This window comes from Pristis pectinata, chromosome 7 (genome assembly GCF_009764475.1).
Source record: "Pristis pectinata isolate sPriPec2 chromosome 7, sPriPec2.1.pri, whole genome shotgun sequence".
NCBI lineage: Eukaryota > Metazoa > Chordata > Chondrichthyes > Rhinopristiformes > Pristidae > Pristis > Pristis pectinata.
Genome location: NC_067411.1, coordinates 58,855,596 through 58,879,061, shown reverse-complemented (window position 1 = coordinate 58,879,061; position 23,466 = coordinate 58,855,596). Strand labels below are relative to the sequence as shown.

At 39.8% G+C, this 23,466-nt stretch overlaps 2 protein-coding genes across 4 annotated transcripts in view; one reads left to right on the top strand and one right to left on the bottom strand.

The window, feature by feature from the left end:
• The window catches only part of LOC127572194 (E3 ubiquitin-protein ligase RNF38), a 301,536-nt gene extending 289,158 nt beyond the window's left edge, over positions 1 to 12,378 (bottom strand). The window contains exon 1 of the mRNA XM_052019112.1: positions 12,270 to 12,378. The gene's annotated coding sequence lies outside the window, so the exon portion shown is untranslated. The remainder of the gene's footprint in view (positions 1 to 12,269) is intronic.
• The window catches only part of melk (maternal embryonic leucine zipper kinase), an 80,079-nt gene continuing 68,986 nt past the window's right edge, over positions 12,374 to 23,466 (top strand). Inside the window, exon 1 of one of the 3 annotated variants that reach the window (XM_052019105.1) lies at positions 12,374 to 12,552. The gene's annotated coding sequence lies outside the window, so the exon portion shown is untranslated. The other 2 variants (XM_052019107.1, XM_052019104.1) reach the window with 2 other exon arrangements.

Genomic DNA, 23,466 nt, shown 5'->3' with positions numbered 1-23,466 from the left:
TACTGCATCCTGGACGATACTGCAGATATCTGTTGGAGTTACCAAAAAGGAGCTTGGAGCATACTTTAGGGTATGGCATCACCTCAATAGCTACAAAATAAAAGTGTTTTTGAATGATCCTCAACAGTTCGTCAACTACAGTTCTTTTTTAAAACTTCTTTAAAAAAACATGCTCCCCTCTGAGGTCCTCATAGGCCCTATGTTGCTATATATATTTCTTGATGGACTCGTATTTGGCCATGTGCATTTACAATATCCTTTATACCATATTCTGATTCTCCTCTATTTTAATAACAAACAATGGTATGCCCTCAGGGAAGGCCTATTCCTAAGAACTCTTCAGAATGGTTGGCTTTGAAATGATTAAAATCTCCTACTGATCTCACATTAGTAGAGACAGTCATGCTGTGTTAGCTAGAATAGCAACAATAAGTTTTCCATAAAGTCATTTCCAATTCCAGGAGACCCTTGCAGATCAAAAATCTCAGGCTTTCCAATTGCCCCTGCTAAGTCTTGCCCTAATTTTAATTTTCTACCTTATGGCAATGTGCAAATACCTTGAAATGCCTGGTTGTATATTATGTTACAGAGCACACTGGGAAAATTTGGTCTTCCTTATCAGATACTGTATAGATGATAAGCTAGCTGGGAACTCAGGAAAAGATCTATTGTATCAGAAAACTGAGGTGAAACTTGCTTCCTGACAGGAAAGAGGGCCGCAATGAGTTTAAAGGGAGTCTGCGAGACGAGGTCGTGGTGAGTTTAAAGAGAACATGGGAAACAGAGCCCGGGTGAATTTAAAGGAGGCGCAGAAAATAGGGCCCCAGGAAGTTTAAAGGGAGCACAGGGAACAGAGCTCCAGTGTCCTTAAAGGGAGCATGTGAAACAGGATCCCTTTGAGTTTATGGAGAACACAGGAAATGGAGCTTTGGGAAGTTGAAAGACAGTGTGGGAAAAGTAAGAAAAAATAGAAGCAAGATATTCATGTTGAAAATATTTTAAAAACATGGTCTCAACAAATGTGAAAATATAGTACTAATTTACTGAAGTACTAAACTGAGAGGAATAGATAGAGTAGACAGTCAGCGCCTCCTTCCCAGGGCACCAATGCTCAAGACAAGAGGGCATGGCTTTAAGGTTATGGGTGGGAGGTTCAGGGGAGATGTCAGGGGGAGGTTTTTCCACCCAGAGAGTGGTTGGTGCATGGAATGCACTGCCTGGGGTGGTGGTGGAGGCAGATACATTGGACAGGTTCAAGAGCTTGTTGGATAGGCATATGGAGGAGTGTGGGATGGGGGGGATATGCGGGAGGAAGGGGTTAGGTAGTGTGAGGGTGGTTTGATGGACGGCACAACATGGTGGGCCGAAGGGCCTGTTTTGTGCTGTATGGTTCTATGGTTAAACTGGAATGAAATTCAAAATTCAGTATTAGTTGACACATAGGTCGAATAGCGACCAGCATTTGGGTTTATGAACCCTGGCTACTGATTTACCTGATGTCAACTGAGCCAAGAAAGCTGAGGAGTAACCAAGGAGCTATGATAGTCTTATTTCCTATTTACAGAAAAAATATTTGTAATACTGAATTACTAGGCGAAATTGGAAGGAAAACCAAGAACAAAATGGTTCTGCAATTATTCACTTTTTAGTAATGTATTACTTTTTAAATGTATTTCAAGTCATCTCCAGAGTGTGAAAATTAAAATCCTGGATTGTGAAATAAATCAGAGTAAATACAAGTTTTTCTGTTAGGTACTGGACACACAAGTTAAATTATTAAACATCCATTGCTGTTAAATTGAACTGATAACTGCTACCTCTAGCTACTCTGGACTTATGGCCTTATTACAAAATGACTGTAGTTTACTACAATTTCAATTATAAGTTCAGTTTACACTGCAGAGAATTTTGTAACTCAGAATCAATTTATTCACAAAGGCCCACAGCTCAGCTGCTAAACACATCTTGGAGCAAATAATAGAATACATGAGGTACAAGCAAATGACATGAAGGGGTTATTTGTGTCCCATTCTCAGCATTGTTCTGCCTCAGCTAGATATCAAGATCTGAGTCACTAAGGCAGAATCAGCATCAAACCTTTGGAAAGTTCAATGAAAATATAAACTGTAAATACTGAGCAAGGCATCAATAATCTCTAAGACCTACCTCAATTTTAGATTTAAAGAATGTGTACTTTTATTGTGTAAATCATTGGGAGAAAAAGGGGCAGGGATTCTAAAGGGATACCTTTAGATATCAGGGCAAGATGAAATACCTTCAGCTAGCTCAAGCATGGAGGTATTATACAGCTGAAGTGTAGGAAAGTAACAGTAACCTGGCCTTCATTTTCCTGGTTCTATCAGGTATCCAGCTCCTAAATGGGAGTCCCCATTATTAAATGTAGCTTTTAGATGTAGACTTTAGATTTTGAGTCACTCAGCTGCTGAAAGGCGAAACCAGGAAAGTAGTGGAGGGGCTCAAAAGTCAAATACTTTGCTTTCTATCATGCTCTGAATTTCACAGGTGATAGTCTTAGGGTTTCCATTTCAGCACAGCAACAAGAAGGCCCAAAGAGTATTACTTCAAATCTACAGCAATGGCTAATATTCTTTCACCAGGTTCAGATCTTGAGCTATACCAGGAAGTGGGCCTAGTATAATTAAATGATCTGAATCTGCAGCACATGAGACAGAACATAGCTTAAGTATATTTTATCCGACCAATGCTCAATTGGAAAGGGGAAGAAATCAGTCCATTTTACTGTTTCAATTAGAAGTAAACCAACCTGAATGAACACTCTTTATCAATTACTTCTTATCACCAATGAAAAAAATTATCCAAAAAAACACCTGAAACAAAAACAGTTCTACATTTCTCCTTTAAGGGCCAACTTTTTACTTTACCAATTCATTCTAAAATGTCAGAGACTCTTCAAAAGGCTGGCTGGAACTGGGTGGATTTCTTTTTGTTTGTTCCAAGCCCTGTTTATTTTTTGATTGAAGCAGTTTTGAGAATGTATCACTGAATCTTGATTGTATGTCTCTCAGTTAGCACTTGTGCAAATAAATATAATTTTCCAATACTTAGTGTACAGATATTGTCCACATATATGTTGGTATAAACCTCAATGACATGAAAGCCAAATATTGATAGAATTTGAAGGTGACATGAGAATGGAATTAACTCTATTAAGTACCAGACAGTATTTGGGGTCTATTGAGGGCAGCCTGCAACTTGATAAAACCAGATGCACAAACCAGCTATATGATTAGATCATAAACACACGAAGTACATAATAGTAGTTTTAAAATACCTGTTCAGATTCTGCTGTTTAATAATTGTATAATAATTTTGAAATTTAAGAAATACCTTTATATCCAGAGACCTCACTGTAAATTTGATGCATTCTCTGGACTTTCTGCCTGTTCAGAAGTTTAGATTAGGTCCTATGTAGACTTGAGACAGGTTTATTCAGTAGTCTTATGCTTCTGGGAACCTAGTTTGAATCTGGCCCAGTGATGCATGTAGCTCTTTCCTGTCTATCAACTGGAAATATCCTGGTAAAATGAGTTTGGACTTTTTCAAAGCAAATGTTAGTCTGCAAAATAAACTATAAGGAAAGCTTGGCCAATAGCTAGATAAGCAATTGGAAATTTCAGCAATACTGGGATGATTAGATCCTTTAACCCCAACTCCAGATTACAATTTACCTTCCTAGTTGGCAGTTGATCCCAAATTCGTGTCCTTGAATGTATCCTGTGTTGGCTTTGGTTGCCCTGAGACAAATCAACTTTGGGGGAGGGATCTTAGGCATAAGCATTTGAGAAAGCCATCACCAACTGCTGACATTACTATTTCAATCCCATTGTTTTACAATGGTTTACTTACACAAGTTTACCTCCTGTGATTTAGAAGTTGTCTATTATTTAATAATTGGATTTCAATGGAACTGTATGATCCAAATACTAACAACTACCTTATTTGTTGTCTGCTTGACACATGACTGGATATTTGAAATTGGAAAATATTAAATGGATAATAAAAATGAACAAGTCAGTATTTACAATTCAGTAACACAAAAACACTAATCATTGAAAACTGAAGAACCATAAATACACCAGAATAATTCATAACAGGTTACAAGCTCTTCTTAAGAATAATCTATGGTTATATACGATACTAAGACTTCATGACAAATTCCATTTGTTTTTAAATTCTAATTCCAATGGGAAATCTATTACAGAAAACCATGTTCCCAACCAAAAGAACACACTTCACAATAAATACACTACCACTGCCTCCACAACAAGGGAATCAATGGTTCTGTTTAGAACATTATCACCATCTCTGAAGGAATAACTTTAATGTGTAGTATCAGTTACTCCAAAATTAATCTCCATTCAGTGGTAACACTCACTGAGTCAGAAGGTCCATGTTCTTTCCTCATTCAACAGAGATTTGAGCAAATTAGGTTCACATCACTGTGCAGCACTCCATCTGTATTGCACTGTCAAAGGTAGGATTTCAAATTGCCACGTTAAGATTCAGGTGACAATTAAAATTCATATGGGTCCTGAGGTATAATATGCTCAATTTACAGAACTGAATGTAGGCAACAGTTTCTAAATCGCTAAAATGTTCATTTTTGGGCCTGGTAATCGTGACAATATGCTGTTTATTAAGGGATCCGATTGAACAGATGATATTTTAAAATCTGAATCCAGCTTACATATTCTAAATTCTTTCTGCCTTTGGCAAGGCCAAATGGCTCCAAGGGAACTTCAATTTCAGAAAAGCCAAACACAATTGTTGGAAATAAATTTGTGAATATTAAACAGAATAAATATTTAGACTGCATAATATTGCCCAGAAATATGCGTAAAGTGATTGTTTTGAATGTTTCTCTCCGGGAAAAGATAGTCAACATCCACAACATGCTAAATTATATATCTAAGTCAGAATTGAGATGCATATTTCATCAAAACCTTGTTGTAAGTAACTACAGTATCTGTTATTCAAGTATGTGGCAATATGATGACTTTTTAATGCTCAGGTCAGCAGACTGCTCTGCTCAGTAATTGTGTAATTTGGTCCCAAAGTTCACACAAATATTTCATTTTTTTTCTCCAAATAAAATTTCTAATATCCAAATTAAGTGTTTAAACATAATCTATCTACTTTTAATACTTTTCTTTGATACATTTATATTTGCTCTGTTGTATTTCTGCAAGCTGAATTTATATTGTGCAATTTGAGAGCACAGAATGCATCAAATTTCCTAGTGTGCTTTTGTACTAATGGAATATTTGTCTTTATTGTCTAGTAATTTCTATCCTGCTGTCTTTCTTCATAGTTGAAAACAGGTAAAATCTGTAATGATTAAATTAATAATGGTGCCATAGAGTTGTACAGCACAGAAAGAGGACTTCTGGCCCACAATGTCCATGTCGCCCTTTTTGCCCATCTACACTAATTCCATCAATCCACATTACATCTATATTCTTCTATGCCCTGTCTAAATGTGATTATATCTGATATCACCACCTCTTCTGGCAGCATGCTCCAGACATCAAATACTCTATGTAAAAATCTTTCCCCTCAGATCCCCTTTGAAACACTTTCATCGCACCTTAAACCTAAGCCCATAGAAACAAAGGATTGCAGATGCTGGAACCTAGATGAAAAACACTATGATGCTGGAGGAACTCAGCAGGCCAGGCAGCATCTGTGAAGAAAAGCAGGTGGTCAACGTTTTGGGTCAGGACCCTTCTTTAGGACTGAAGATAGTAAAAGGGGAAGCCCAATGTACAGCAGGGAAAAGCAGAACAGTGATAGGTGGACAAAAGAGGGGAGCTGGGGTGGGCACAAGGTCACCTAGTTCTCCGTCCCCACCCATCCCATTCCCACCCCAGGAACTTTGCACTGCCCCCGCCATAGGGGCAACACCTGCCCCTATACCACCTCCATCTAGGGACCCAAACGGTCCTTTCAGGTGAGTCAGAGAGTCACCTGCACCTCCCTTAATATCATCTACTGCATTCAGTGCTCCAAGTGTGGCCTCCTCTACATTGGTGAGACCAAACGCAGACTGGGTGACCATTTCGCAAAACACCTGCGCTCTGTTCATAACTATGATCTGCATCTCCCTGTCGCCAGTCACCTCAACTCCCCCTCCCACAATGTCACTGATATGTCAGTCCTTGGCCTCCTCCACTGCCAGGAGAATTCCAAGCTCAAACTGGAGGAACAGCACCTCATTTTCCGTCTTGGAACCTTGCAGCCTAATGGCATGAACATTGAATTCTCCCACTTTAAGTAACCCCATGCTTCTTCTCTTCTTCCCTTTCCTCGCCTATCTCTTTTTTCTACCTTTTATTTTCCTTTCTCTCCTTACCTTTGACCCATCCTCCCCCACACCTGCCTATCACTATTTCTTACCTGTATCTACCTATCACCGCCTTGTGCCCACCTTGCCTCTCCTCTTTTGTCCACCTATCACTGCTCTGCTTTTCCCTTCTATATATTGGGCTTCCCCTTTTCCTACCTTCAGTCCTGAAGAAGGGTCCTTACCCGAAATGTTGACCGCCTGCTTTTCTTCATGGATGCTGCCTGGCCTGCTGAGTTCCTCTAGCATCCTAGTGTTTTTAAACCTAAGCCCTCTTGTTTTTGATACTCCTACTATGGCAAAAGGATTTTGACTATCAACTATATCTATGCCCCTCAGCCTCTTTTACTCCAGGGAAAACAAGGCTACAACAGGATATAGGTCAGATGGAAAGTGGGCAGAACACTGGCAAATGGAATTTAATCCTAACAAGTGCAAAGTGATGCATCTTGGAAAGTCAAATAGGGGTACGACATGTACCATAAATGGTAGGGCACTAAAGAATGTCCAATCTCTCCCCGTAACTAAAGTCCTCCAATCCAGGCAACATCCTGGTGAATATCCTCTGCACTTTCTATAGTGCAACAACATCCTTTCTGTAGTGTGGGGACCAGAAATGCACATAATACTCCAAGTGCAGTCTAACTAGTATTTTGTTAGGAAGTTCTGGGCATGCTATGTTGGCGGTAGAAGCGTGGCGACACTTGCATGCTACCCCCAGAACACTCTACGCAAAAAGATGCATTTCACTGTGTGTTTCGATGTACATGTGACTAATAAAGATACCTTATAAAGTTGCAAAATAACATCCCAACTTCTATATTCTATGCCCTGACCTATGAAGTTATGCCTGTCATAGGCCTTCTTCCCCACCCTATTTACCTATATTGTCATTTCCTGGGAACTACAGACTTGAATCTCAAGGTGCCTCTGTTCATTAACATCTGGGCAGGAGAGAGAGGAAATGGAGGTTAAAGATGGAGTAGACGTTGTAACTTAGGATAAATCATCATGGTACTTTTTGTTAAATGGGATAATGATGCCAGATGTGGAAGATTTCCAAGAAGAAAGAACAGTTAACAAATTTGACTAAGAAGGGAAACCGGGAAGGGAAGTTGGGTGGTTGGTAGTTATTTTTTTTATATTGCTGCAAGCATGAGCAAAGGGACAAATGTAAAGCCATAAAAAGAACATCCTTTGTTGAAGGTGATACCTCTCAGTTAAATACTAGTGCCTGGATACAACACTACCTTTTAGCTTTAACAAGCCAGATCTTAAAATTTTTCCACACAAACATACACTATACTACTACTTCTAGAAAAACAAGTACCTGCCATTCATTCCTCTGCCTCATCCACTTTCCCACCTAATTTCCCAGTGTCTAAAACCCTACCAATCTCAGTCTCTAACCTACTCAATCCATGAGTATCCTCAGCCATCTGGGGAAGAGAATTCCAAAGATTCATAACCCTACAAAACACTCTTATTAGACTATCTATGAAGTTACATAGTACATAGTTGGTTAACCAATTACATAAATATACTGCTTAAATTCAATAAACTATGAATTCACATGACTCTTTTGGTCTCTGTACACAACTCTTCACTGCTAACTATACTTAATATTCTTAAGTATTCACTCTAGTCACTAGAACTTCTGGTGTATTTTTTCTCTGTGTGGGCTTCATATACCCCTGGTTTGCAACTGTTACCACAAAATAACTGCCTTCGTGACTTTGAATAACCTATCACATATCCTGGGTTGGCATCATCTTGATGTCATCTACATGCACTAAACCGTCTAAATAAAACTTTGACCAATTAATAACTGTAGTATTAGTAGTTGCATTTTTACAATGTACAATAAAGTTCTGATAATCTGTTATGTGACTATTTGGAAATTGTGACAGTTCGGTGTCTGTTTCCCATGGTCCCTCTGACACACTGGGGCTCCACTTGCCAAATTCTCTCTGGCACACTGGGGTCCCGCGTTCCTTTGCACACACCCACAGCAACACTCCACTCCCTCTGACACACAGGTACCCCAGTTCCCATGCCCCCTTTCACTCACTGGAGCCCAGGTCTTGTGCTTCTTTGCACATACTGGGACATGGGTTCCCACACTCCCTTTAATCTTACTCAGTTCCTATACTCTTTTTAAACTTACTGGTGCTCTGCTTTCTGTGCTTCCTTTAAACACATCATAGCTCTGGTTCCTGCACTCCCTTGGAACTCACTGGGTCCCAGTTCCTGGGCTTCCTTGAAACTCACCTACTTCTCCTTCCAGGCTGCCTAGAAACTCATCTGGTTAGTTTTCCGGCACTCCCTTTAAACCTACCGGGTTCACTGGAAAATTTATTATTCGACTATGTAACAGCTAAAACAAAAGTGAATTCAAAGCGTGTTGGGAGTAATATCCAACAGTCTGGAAAATCTGTTAGTATGGCACCAGCAAAGTCCCAAGCATTCCAGATTTATGGAGTTGTACTCTTTTTGGTACATCACTGGATGTCATGAGCTCAATTGCAACAATCTCTACTTTGGTTGCTTCCTAAAGCTCTCCATCTTTTTGCCTGTTTTCACACTGCTTAGTTTCTGACTCCCACTTTAATTCATTATAAACATTGGGTTTTTCCTCTTTCATCTTCTGCTCACTTCTGAAGTTTCAATGTCATAGATACAGAATGGAAATGGGCCCATTAAGTACACACTGGCCATTAACCACCCCTTTTATACTAATCCTACATTCATTTCCATTTTGGTATTCTCCTTACATACCCTGCAGCAAGGATTCCACCACTCCCCTATATGCGAGGGGCAATTTACAGTAGCCAATTAACCTACCAGCCTGCATGCTTTTGGGACATGGAAGTAAACAGAGCACCTGGAGGAAACACATGCAGTCACAGGGAGAACATGCTAACACCCGAGGTCAGGATTGAACCTGGATCTCTGCTGTGAGGCTGCAGCTCTACTTAGCGGCATGTCCTATGACTTGCCCTTTCTGAATTATGTCTGCAGGTTTTAACTCTGATGTGACATTTCTCAGTCTGTACTGTCTCACTTTGGCTATGTTATATTGGGCTTTTTCTAATTTACTCATTTTTAGTGAGCTTTGTCTCACTGGCAAATCCAGCGTTTATTGCCCACCTCTAAATGACCTTAAAAGATGGTGGTGAACCTTCTTGAATCACTGCAGATCTTCTGGTGAAGAGTTACAAGGTAGGATGGTTTAATGCTTCTCATAATTTTATATACTTCTGTCAGTTCTTGTGCTATAACACTGCTTATTTCTGTCTTTCTTTCTGCTCTGTTCCCATAACTGTTTTTCTCCCCTTGGTCCTCTTGTGAATGTAATTTCTTTTTTGGTGGGAAAGTTAGATTGTAGCCAGCATTAAATGCAGACTGCATTTGGAGTAGAGGTTACCAGGAAAATGTTGTCAACAGCAGATACCTTTCTACCATTCCTACAATTACATGTATTCCACTCTACCTTATCCAAGCCATTTATTTTCATCATCAATCTTACATCATTGTACTGTGCTCATTCCCTCCTTTTGCATCCTTATGCTCATTATTGTTTGAATATCTTGCCTTTTAAACCAGCACATCACTATTTTCCCTCCCCTCCCTCCACCTCACATGTGCACATACTTACACTTGACTAGCTGTCACCAATGATGCTTTCAATCCTTTCCCTAATTCTCACATACTCCTGATGAATACGGAGAGCCTGAAAGCCCTGACACCTTTTCTATCCATTTCACTGGAAGAGGTCTTGTTTATTTTAAACATGATAAACTTTTAGTACTATTTTATCTTCAAATTCACTGACAAACCCTAATATTTTCGTTCACAACTTTAGTGATTACAAACTATGACTCACAATTGTAAAGAATCAGGTTACCCTTAACAACCATCAGCAAAACAAATAAATCAAAAGAAACAACAGATGCAGGTTATTCAAACCCCTGACTCTGTGCTGCCATTCAATAAGATTACAGCTGATCATTTACTTCAGTATCACTTTCCTGCACTAATTCCATAACTCTTGATTCCCTTGATATCCAAAAAGTCTATTGGTTTCTATCACGAATATACTCGGAGAATGAACATCCAGAGTTCCTGGGAAGACAGTTCCAAAGGTTCACTACCCTCTGGTGAAAAATTTCTTCTCACATCTATCCTGAATGGCTGACCCTTACTTTGAGGATGTGGCCCCTGGCTCTAGACGCCCCAGCGAATGGAAAACACTATCACTGCATTTACCCTGTCACGCCCCATTAACATTTTGTGTGTTTCAATGAGATTGCCTCATTTTTCTAAACTGAAGAGAGTGTAGGCCCAGTCTGTTTAATCTCTCCTCAGGTCACAGACCCACCATCCTAGATGAACTTTCACTGCACTTCCTCCTTGAGTAAGGAGGCTTGCCTGTACACCATCCCAGATGGGAGTCCCATCAGACTTTTATAATTGGAGCAAGTCATCCCTAACCTTGAGCTGATGCAGGATCTCAACTATTTCCAAGAGGTTTTTTTGATCTTCTTCCACGAAGACAGACACAAAATATTTGTTTTGACTCCCTTGCAAGTTTCTTATTCCCCAATACAATGGATCTTGTCTCAATCTATAAAACAACTAATTGATTTAAATATCCAGACACCAGCGAGACTGCAGATGCTGGAAATCTGGAGCAACACACAAACTGCTTAAGGAACTCAGTGGGTCAGGCAGCATTTATGGAGAGAAATGGGCAGTCGATGTTTCAGGTCGAGACCCTTCATCAGTATTGGAAAGGAAAAGGGGAGATAGCCAGTATAAGAAGGTGGGGAGAAGGGATGGAGCAGGAGCTGGCAGGTAATAGGTGGATCCAAGTGGGAGGGGGATGATAGACAGGTGAGGGAGGGGAAGAGTGGGAACAATTTAGAAACTAGGAAACGGTAAGTGGAAGTGACAAAGAGCTGACGAAGATGGAATCTGATAGGAGGACAGTGGACCATGGAATAAAGGGAAGGAGGTGAGGAGGGGAACCTGAGGGAGGAATGTGTGGGTAATGGGCAGGTTGAGAGGGCAGGGGGAGGGGAAAGAGAAGGGGTAATGGGGCCGCTGGGATGAGGGGGAAGGGGGAAGGGGGAAGGGGGAAGGGAGCAGTTACCAGAAGTTTGAGAAATCGACGTTCATGCGATCAGGTTGGAGACTACCAAGTTAGAATAATGGTCCTCTAATCTGTGGCTGCCTCAACTTGGCAAGCTCTTTTTTTGGAAAACTTTCCAACTTTTTTTTCAAATGGGCAATTAGTGATATACACTCCATACTGACCCTACTCTCACTTCTTTGCTATTCTCCAAATGGTCTCTAATCCCAAATCTTTCTCTTCTATTTTTGGTAGATTATGAAATGCAAAATAAAAAAAAACTCCAAAAGATGTGCAATCAACAAAACTGTGTTTTTTTAACAAAATAAACTTTATTCATAAAGAAACTATATACAATAATAAAACAGTTCAAACTTTTACATTCATATACAGTTCCATTCTTAGTGTTACCTTTTTATATATATAAAAAAACACAGCACCAATGCCACAGGTGTGGCTCCCTGGGGTGATACCCCAATCCCATATTTACAACATTTGAGGGGCTTCCTCCCCAGACCCCACCCCTCCCTCTCCTGTGGCAGAAGAACCCTAAACCGTCGTCCTTCCCCACTGAGCCCTAGCGTTGGCTGCACCCAGTTTCAGTGCGTCCCTCAGCATATACTCCTGCAGCCTAGAATATGCCATTGTTGACACGTAAAGAAGAACTGGGAACGCGTAGCGACAGTGGGAATGGTCATCAATAACAAATGAGAAGGAGGAAAGAAAACATGCCTCTACTTCACCACCTACCGGCATTTGCGTCTGTTAAATTCTTTTGCGTAACTAACCGCCAATGAAAGCACCGATAGAAAGTGAATCGATGCAACTAAAACACCAGTAAGATCCGGACAAGCACTTCAGCAGCGCACCGACTCCCAGTGTGCACATCGGCCTTGATCTGATTGGTCGGTCTGGTTCGGACAGGAAGTTATGATTGAAGGTGGGAAATTTGATCGTTGGGCTCGAGCTGATTTTGAAAATAAGGCGAGCGCGCGGAGCGGGACCGAGCTGGCGGTGGGAGACCTCGGCAAAGGTAGGGGCTGCCGCAACCCCAGCAAACACGTAGGCGTGAGGGGCTCTGATGTGGACTGAGGCAAGATTTCTGTACGGTTCCAATGAAAGGTCGTTGAGCTAAAACATTAACTTTGTTGCTTACACAGAGACACGGACAGAGATACACTTTTGCCTGGCTAGAATGTTTCCAGCACTTCGGTTTTTTTTATTTCAAATTTCTAACGGATGCACTTTTTTATTTGCCCTTTTCAATTACCGTACTTGACCTAGCTCTCACCCAAACTTTACTTGAAGTTGGCAGGAGGAAGGGTTACTGTCATCTGGAGGTAACTGATGAAGGTTCCTGTGAAACATCTTCCAATTGTGTAACGGCTTTCCCTGCAATAACTTCATAGTCAATCAGTTTCTTTGGAGCGCTGTCACTCTAGTTTTTGTAGTGGTTAGTTGATAAATATTCAACAATATATCAGGAATTGTCACTGCTATCGTTGGAATGTCGTGGGACTTAAAGGGGAGGATAGATGAAGTGTTGCTTTAATGGTCCAGATTTTGCTGAAGGAGCTCATCGTTTGCACTTGCAGCTTGCAATCCCCCATAGCTCTATTACTGTATAATCAAATGTGTTTCCATAAGGTCACCTGTTGCTCTTCTAAACACCAACGACCAGAAGGTCTTCTTGCTTGACCTCGTAAGATAAACCTTTCATCTCAAGAATCCAATATAGTGAAAGTTCTTTGAACTCCCTTCAACATAAGAATATCTCTTTATTCTCCATAAGTGTATACAGAACACTGATGTGGTCTTGCCTATGTCATGTACTGTTCCCTTTACGATAAAGGGTATAATTTCATTTGTCTTCCTAAACCAATTGTACCTTCAACTTCCTTTTCTATGCTTTATTTTGTTCCTTTACCTTATCTAAAAATCCACTGTAAACTTTCTGTTCTCTTTATAACTTACTTTCCCACCTACAGCAAACTTGGTTACGATACACTCAGTTGGACTGTTTGGGAAATTTAAATATTTTTGAGAAGGAAATGAGTAAAGCCATGTAATGATTGTTAACATTTTAAATATGAAAGAAAGAACTTGTGTACCATTTAGTTAAGTAATTAAACATGAAAGAAAACAAATGATTTTAAATAAAATGTACTTCCACACAATGCCACATTGCCCATTCATGTGAATGGCCTTGTGAATCTTGCACCAGTCTAACCTGGAGTGGAGTCTTGCCACTTGAGATGGGACTTCACTACATGTATTGGGTCACGTCAGGTTGGTTTTTGGGGTGGGGAGAAATATTAGCTCTCTGGACTTGGTTTGGTTCTGAGCTAGTTCAGCTCTTTTTGTAAGTAAAATTGAGATTACAATAAGATCAGCTGTGATCTTTAAAGGGGTGGAGGAAGCTTAGGGTAACCTGCATCTGTACCTTATTTTACACCTAGGCACAAAACCTGCTCCGTCTAGCCTATTGATCCACTAGGTTGACTAATAACACTAAATGGGCAAGCTGGTGTAGATTGAAGGACAGTCAGGTAGGGTGAATGTGTTGAAGGTGGGCAATTGTCATGGTTTCCTAACAGAGAAGGAGAAATTAAAAGCTGCAGCACTTGCTGATGCTGCCCCAGGCGCCCAAGAATCTGAATGTGTTATGTTAGTGCGTTCTGAATACTGGTTATGAGAGTGCCACATCCAGGATAGTGGCTTCATGCACAGGGAAGCCTGGAAGGAGCACAAAGCAAACAGAGGCTGGGAAATTGCCTTGACAAATCAGGAAAGCAGCCTGAAGGTAATACTTGCAGTGAAGCACAGTGAAAACTACCAGACTGGGATGGTCCTGAACTGAAGCAGTATTCCCTTTCTTAATCCTTCTGGATAGCAAGCCACCAGCTGCTGATGTAAAAATAAGATGTGATCAGACTATCAATGCTAAGCCTGGGTCAGTGCAATGAATATTGTGCAGGATCTGCGACAATCTAATGAGTGAATATTTTGCAATGTATCTGGTGCAGAACCAGAGTGAAAGTGCTTGATTGAATGAATCTAGTGTGAACAGCAGTCTCAGAATATTGGATAAACTTCCTTAAATGAATAGGCACAGATTGTTGAACTATGGGGGGAAATTGGTGCTTGCAGCCAGAGGGAACCATTAATTCTGATTTGAGCCTGGCTGTTGACCCAAATCTAATGGGTCCTGACTATGTGTCAGGTTATCAAGAAAATTATGGGTTTGGGTTAGGTTCGGATTGGCTCTGTTTTTTAATTTTTATACCCTGGCAAACGTGTAAACCAGAGCAGGCTCTGAGAATAAATTCCCCCAGTGTAAATGCCAGAGCTGAATGGGCAAGATTGAGAATTATGTATTCCTATTGGAGACCTGAGACTTGCATGGGTAAATACTGACAACTTCATGCAGAACTACTGGCAAAACCAGTAAAATCAAGGCCATTTTCTGATCTGAAAGACTGCAGCTCCAATAGGACAGCACTTGTGGCAGGTCAGTACTCCCTCAGTAGTAGACTGGGCCATCATTGAAAGTCTGCAATAGATGAGATATATTTATTAGTCACATGTACATTGAAACACATGGTGAAATGCATCTTTTGCGTAGAGTGTTCTGGGGGCAGCCACGCTTCCAGCACCAACATAGCATGCCCAAAACTTCCTAACCTGTATGTCTTTGGAATGTGGGAGGAAACCGGAGCACCTGAAGGAAACCCACACAGACACGGGGAGAACATACAAACTCCTTACAGACAGTGGCTGGAATCGAACCCGGGTCACCGGCACTGTAAGGTGTTATGCTAACTGCCACACTACCGTGCCTGCTTGATCCCTTTTTATATATAAAAAGGTAACACTAAGAATTGAACTGTACACGAACGTAAAGGTTTGAACAGTTTTATTATTGTATATAGTTTCTTTTATTATGAATAAAGTTTATTTTGAGTAAAATAAAACCAATACCCAGTCAAGCTGTCAGTGAAAAATTGAGTTTTTAAGTAATACCAGTCTCAATTTGGTACATTACTTAATAGAAATAGTATATCAATATTTTCTCTCACTGCTTGTCCACCATGCATTTTTATTATTTTCCCTTTTTTGAGCAGCTATCTAATACACTTTACAAAAATGACTACTGAATTGATGAAATAGATTTCATATTCTCACAGAGCTTTTAAAACTCTCTCTTTTTACCTCACTTATTTGGAGGGAAGTGCAGGGAGTAGAAGTAGATGCTCTAGCAGAGACCAAGGTACCCAAGAACCAAATTGCCACGTTCTGTGTTGTCACCTTTTTATTTTATTCTTTTGTGTGTTCAACTTGTGCACCATCGTTTTCATATTGCTAAACAATCATTTGTGGCCCTAAAGAATGTTCAGGTGTTCTCCTCACTCTGCACTTGAGTTTTGAGAATGTAACAAGCAGAGCAGATAGAGGGAAACCTGTAAGTGTGATTGTATTTGGACTTTCAAAAGGCATTTAACCAGCTACCATATAAAAGATTGGTGCACAAATTAAGAGTTCCTAGTATTGTAGGATATGTGTTAGCATGGATTGAAAATTGGTTAACACACAAAATTAAGTTGGAACAAATGGGTCTTTTTAAGGTTGGAAGGATGTAACTGGTGGAGTACCTCAAGATTGGTTCCTGGCCCTGAGTTATTTACTACTTTATATTAATGACCTGGAGGAGAGGGCAGAATATATGGTATCCAAATTTGCTGATGACATGAAAATAGGTGGAAAGAGAAGTTGTGTTATGGATATTGTGATTCTGCAAAAGGGTTGAGTGAGTAGGTTCTAAACTTGACAAATGGAGTTAAATGTGGGAAAATGTGAGGTCATGCATTTCAAAAAGAGGAATCAAAAGTCAAAAAACGCCCAAAATTAGTGAAGTATAGACAGGTCTAGGTGTTTTTGTGCGTGAATCACAAAATGTTAGCTAGCAAATGCAGCAAGTAGATAAGAGGGCGACTGACATATTTGCCCTTATTGCAGATTGGTTGGAGTTTAGAAATTGGAAGCTTTGTTACAGTTATACAGGGTGCTGATGAGCCCATACCTGGAGTACTATGCAAAGTTTTGGTCCCCTTGTCTATGAAAGGATATAGTGGCATTGGAGGCAGTCCAAAGCAATTCACCAAGCTAATTTCACTCATCCCAGGATTGTCCTTTCAAGAGACAATAAACAGGTTGGGTTTGTATTCTTTGGAGTTTAGAAAAATGAGAGATGATCTTATTGAAACACAGGGTAGATCTTGAGACATTTTCACTCGAGTGAGGATGTCAAATGAGGGGTCATACCTTCAAGATAAAGGGCCAGTATTTTAAAATAGAGGCATGTAGCAATTTCTTCTAGCAGACAGTGGCGAATCTCTGGAATTCCCTTCCCCAGGGTGTTGTGGAGACTAGCTCATTAGAGGTATTTAATGTGGAGCTAAGTAAATTTTTGAAAGATTGAGGACTATGGAGATCTGGCACAGAGAAGGAGTAGATCAGTCATAAATGTATTGAATGGTGGGGCAGGCTTGAGGGCCCAGATGGCCAATTCCTGCTCCTATTTTCTTGCATTTAAAACATTTACAGTATTGCATTACTGAAACACATTACAGATGACATTAGCTATGTGTCATCTTGCCATGCAAAATCATGGCCTACATTGCTTTTAGTTCAAAGTGTAATCATAATAATCTAGTTTCGCTTTGGATGTCTTCAGGCTATGAAAGGAGCCAGCGTATGTGCAAGATTTTCTCTATTTATTTCCCTTTTTTTGTTGCAAAGCCAAGGATTTTTTTTTTGCTTTGAAGTTAATTCCTTGAGCCTCCACCTTTTTTTTAAAAGAATATGGAAATTATGCTGGCTCAAGATCCACAACATGTATGTGGTTTCGCTGGGCCTTCCTTTTAGAAATCTGTAATTACTTCAGATTGCAACAATGTTCTGTCCTGGGGTCTCCAAACTTTTTACCAAATGGCCATTAACAAACCTGATAGAAGAGGCGTGCTCTGAAAACCTCTGATTTATATGCCTGCTTTTCACAAATTAAGTGGCCAATGTCAGGGATTTTTGAAGACAGTAGTGCACACTCCAGCATGCAGATGATCATTGTATGGTCATGATCTGAAACTTGATGTGGCAATTCTTGCCCATGAAAGTGTCTGTTCACAAATGTATGTGCTGGTGAACATAACAGTGAAGTCCTGTACAACTTTTTTCATACATGAAAACTTGCCACTTCAGGGATGTTTGTAGAAAGCAGTTACATCATTGTACTTGCCCTTAAAAGCATTTTCTCTGGTGATGAATGAGTCCCATTATTGAGATTCTGGTGCTGAATCAACACTGACAGCAAATAAATTTTCAAAAAAATCATATGTTGGTATTCTGTTGGTGGAGATATTAGAATCTCTCAGAAAACTACTTTTGTAGCAATTCAAGCTTTTACACCATCATGTTCTTTGGTAATTCCATTCCTAGGAACTGGCCCTGTTTGAGAGTTGCAAAAGCTTAAAAAATGATAGTGTTTTCCCTCAGCTAACTACTCATTAAATAGCTGCAACTTATACCTTGAACCCTGTGCACAGCTGTAGACAATAAAACTCCAATAATCCTACACTCAGGACTTTGGTAGTGTGGGCAGGCTGATTATCTGGACCATTGGTTATTTGTTAATACACCAACACACTTTTAGTTTGCCTTACCCCCACCACCCCCTCCCCAAAGTTACATGGTAACAAACTCACCAGGTTCACTGAAAAAATTAAAGGGAGCTTGGGGAAATGGTCCTGGTGAGCCAGATGCCGAACTGTCAGGATTTCAAAAAAAATAAGATAGAGCATTATTGGAATTTTACCTTCAATCACAGATTAGCTTCCCTTTGCCCTGTAAGTAATGTTGATATCATTTATGTGCTAAATTGGATCCATTAGAAAAGTGAGCTTCCATAGCTACTGGCTAGTGAAAAGTTATTTTGTAAGCTTGTCTTTTAAGATCATAACTGTGTTTTATCTCTGTGCAGCTCCAAAAATGTTTTGAGCACTTACCCGTTACTGAGCCACTAAATGTCACCGTGGTAGTACATTTTGCTGTTCCGTGCAACAATTTCATCTATGTAGGTTTGGAATTGTCTGGTTGAGTGCATTAGTATGGATGAAGTTTACTACTGATACTATGAATTTATCAAAGTCATGTTCCTTTCCACAAAGAGACTGTTGATGGATAATGCAGTGCAATCCACTTTGGTTTTGCTATGCCCATTGATTCTACATGGTTGTTAATTCTTCTAGTCTCCATCATTTTCCCCCATCACGTTCCTCATTCCGTCAATGGTACCACACTTCAGATTTTTCCACTTTAAATCCAGATACCCGAGTGTTTTGCAGGCATTTATGAAGATGTCCGTCAACATAATAGTCTTTCATTTAATGCAACCCATCTCTTTTTTGGTAATGTTGAACAATTCATCAATATTACAAATGAATATAAGCTACAGACATTTGTTAATTTTGTCATTATTCCTGTCTAAAGTAATCGATTAAAACATCAAAATTTGGGCATAACTTTTTTGTGACAATGGATCATCACTCAAGTCCTTTACTCTTCTAGTATCTGTGTTAAGTAACGAGCTCATTGTTTCAACAAGATCTTGCTTTTCTGGGCACTTTTCTCACTATTCGTAGTATGCACTACTTGATAGTCTGTAAAAGGCTTGTCACCTGCTATTAAGTGAGATACTCAGCCAGTGGTTCTAACTGAGCCAATGTTTTACTCAGATTTTCTTTTAAAGAGGTTTTGCTGGCTGTGAGGGATTTTTTTCAACTGTTCAAATTTTCCTTTCCCGCATTCACCTGTATATTCAGAGAACGTGTTCTGTGTTTTGTCTCATGTTATGTTGCTTGTAAACTGCAAAGGTTTCTTGAAATATCAAGCAAATTACTTTGTGAGGGATACACAAGTATTTGTCTGGCCACTTTCCAATAAGTTGGCAATACTCATGCCAAAGAAATGAAAGATTGATGTAGATAGCTTAAAGATGTCATACTTGGTAACAAAAATATTGAAGTCTGATATAGAGTGGGAACAGTTGTAGTATATTCTATTTAAAGGCTGATGAGATGTACAAGAAAAAGGACATCGTTATTGTTCTCAGTATTTGCAGTTGGCAACTACCTGGACTTGATAAAAGGCCGATTTCCTACTTGTCCTTGTTTGCCTGGCCTTGGTGCCAGAGGAAGTGGTTGAGGCAGGTACAATAACAACATTTAAAAGACATTTGGATAAGTACATGGGTAGGAAAGGTTCAGAGGAATATGGGACTAGCTTGGTGGGCACCATGGTTGGTGTGGATGAGATGGGCCGAAGGACCTGTTTCCATGCTGTATTACTGAGTCTAATTATAAAGTGCATTACCTTTGAGAATAGGTATTATATTCTGTATTATATTCTGAAGACATAGGGTTGATAGTTTAATTTTAAATTTCCCCTAATGTGCAAGTGAATAGAAGAACCTGGGGGAGATTGTGGGGGAATGTGGGAGAATAAAGATAGGATTCGTGTAGGATTGTTGTAAATGGGTGCTTGACAGTGGGCTAAAGGGCTTGCAGTTTTTCTGCTGTGCATGGTCAGATTAATTCCCATTTCCATAGCCCATACTATAACATTCATTAAATTGATCTGAATGTTTTTTAGGCATTTGTTGGAGAGGGCCAGTCAGAAAAATACAATTGAACAATGTTTGGCCCATGAGACATGCTTTGGGCATCCCTGTTCTAATCGATGTAAGTCTTAAACACAGCACTATGCAATCCAGACTTGGAAAGGAATCTTGATTTTTCCTAAAGTGATGGAAATATGGCAGAATTGCAGAATCCATGCACATTGACAAAATCAATTTGCTTTTGTTTGTACTGTTAAATAAATTGCACCCTGTTGATTTCTGTCACCTTATTGAAGTCTTTGCCATCATTATGTAGCAGAATGGGAAAGTAAACATTCTTTCTTGCATTCCTATTTCAATGTTTTGTTTTCTATGGTTAACTGCACCCCCCCCCCCCAACCCCTCCCATTTTGATCACAATGTTTTTCTGAACACTTATTCTCCATTTCTATCCTTGCGGATGTTGCCTTTTCGGTTTTCTCTTCCAAAGTCCCTATATAAGTGATTCTTTCCTAAATCTGTGTCCATCTCTCCACAACAACCTGATTAGAGATTCAACCAGGGGTTCATCCCTGCCACAGCTCTGAAATGTCTCCAACAAAAAAGCACAAATGATTATATTCTCCAACACCTGATGTGATGCATTATCTCGTCAACATCGTTGTGCAATCTAACTTTATGCAAGGTGAAAGATGAGACTAATCAGAGAAAGCATCAAAATAGTTAAATCTGGAAGTGACAAGATGAATGAAGGCTTCAGGACTGATGCAAGGATAGTAGATAGTCATATTTTGGAGCTGGAGGAATTGTACTTTACCCAAGACTAGACATAAGATTAGCAAGTGGCTGCAGAGTACAGAAAGATGATGGAGTATGATCAGCTGTGTGCAGGAGCCAATTCTGCATCTGTGGATAATGTAACTAATGGCCATTATGTAGTTGAGAAAAGGGTGGAGGCAAGGTCGGGCCTTGGTTCTAATGTCTCATTGCAAAGGCTGGGGAAGTCTCCATTTTGGATGTTTTGCCAATAATCAGACAAGGTTAAATGAAACCAGGCGATACCACGTTTGCTCTAATTTATTCCCAAATACTGTCTCCATCTGCCTTCCAGATCCTTCTGAATTTGTCATTGCATAAAATTTTATTTGACTGTCTTTTATCGTTTGTTCCTTGGTCCACTGCCCTCTCCTACTGGATTCCTTCTTCAGCCTTTTGCCTCTTATACCTTTCACCTCTCAGCTTATTACATCTTCTCCCCCACCCACCTACCTTCCCCCCCCCCCCCCCCCCCCCCCCGGACTTGCCTATCACCTGCCTGTGTGTGCTCATCCGCCTCCCCACACCTTATTTGGGCTTCTGTCCTCTTCCTTTCCCGTCCTGATGAAGGGTCTTGGCCCAAAATGTTGACTGTTTATTTCCCTCCATGGATGCTGCCTGACGTGCTGAATTCCTCAAGCATTTTTTGTCTTTTGATCCAGATCCCAGCATCTGCAGAATTTCTTGTCTCCGTTTTGCTGCATGAAAAGCCTTTTTCCTCCTGTCATCCCACTGTTGCCATTCATTTTAAGTCTGTATTGCCAATCAATTTGTATATCTGTCCTAAGCCCTTGACCCTTGTGTTCCCATTGGCAATTTCTCTTTTGTTCACCCTTTTAAAAATCCTTCATGATTTTGAGCACCTATCAAATCAAATGGTTTAAAAAGTCAGATTAAAAAGCATTCTTTTTATTTTAGTTTGTAATTTGACTTAGGTGGGGACACTTTCAACACAACACCACCTTCAAATCATCTTCAATTTACTCTGCTGTAGGAAGGATATCCCAGTTTCTTCCATCTATTCACATAACTAAGTCATTCATGTCTCAGACCATTCTATTAAATCTTTTCATCACCATTTGGAAGTCCATCATGTCCTTTTAGTAGTGCAGTCACTGGATTAGAACGAACTCTAGTTATTGTCAGAAACTAGTGTTTTGTTGCTTCTCAACATAATTTCCATGGTTTTGTACTTAATAGCATTCTTTCTTAAAAAACCCATGATACTGAACACTATTTTAATTAGTTTCTCCACCAGACCTGATACCTTCAGAGATTTATGCATATATACATACAGGTCTCTAAATTCCTCGTTCTCTTTAGAATTGTACCCCCTGTCTTTCCCAGGCCTTACTACTAAAATGTATCACTTTGCACTTCTATGTTAAATTTCAAATGCTGGGTGTCCACCCATTCCACTAAATCGGTCTGTATCATCTTTAAGTCTATCACATCTGCAAATTTTGAAATATTGTCCCATACATCAAAATCAAAGTTATTAATATGTATAAAGAAAAACAGTGGTCCTATTATTGTACTATGGAATAGTATTTTAAATTTAATTCACATGGTTTCAAGAAAGCACTGGACAGAATCAGACAAAATCCTGTCTCTAATGTTGAAGATGTACCCTATAAATCTAGCCATGTTCTTCCAGTTTAATTATAACAGTGATATTTATCCACCATGTGGAAAATCACATAGGAACGTTCTATCTGCAACAAAACGGGATAAATATAATCTGGCTACTTACTCTCTCATTAGTCTACTGCCTTTGAAGGGTGTCATCAAGGCTGCTCAGTTTGGATTGTGTTGGAGCATTTTGTAAAACTGCTCATTATAGCCTTGGTCCAAATATGGTTGAAGCTGAATTCCAGAGGTGAGGTTGGAGTGATTGCCCTTCATCAAGGCAGCATTTGACCAAGTGTGCGTGGCTTGCTGGTCATTTGGAATAGAGGGGAAAATACTCCATTGTCTGCAATCACACTTGTACAAAGGAATATGGTAATGGTTGCTGAAGGTCAATTATCTGAAAAACAAAATATTGCAGGAGTTTCTCAGGGCAGTGGTGTTGGCACAACCATTTTCATCTGCTTTATCATTGAATTTCCATCCTTAAAGCAGTGCTGATATATACTGATAATTGAACAGTATTCAATTCCATTCACAACTCCTTAGAAAATGGAACTTTCTATACCAGTATGCATCAAGATCTGGATAATATTCAGCCTTGGATTGATTAGTAATGTGTAACATTAGGTATATATTGACATTTGTGTCTCACTATCTCCAATGAGAGACAATCTTACCATATTCCCATGGCATTCAATATCAACAGGGCATAGAATCACACCTCTTAGTTCCCCTCCAGGTCTTTCTATCAGCTCTCATTTCTCATAAATGAATTAAAAAAAAAATCCTCTTCAAAAGGAATGTAGATTTTCAAGGCTCTAGGGA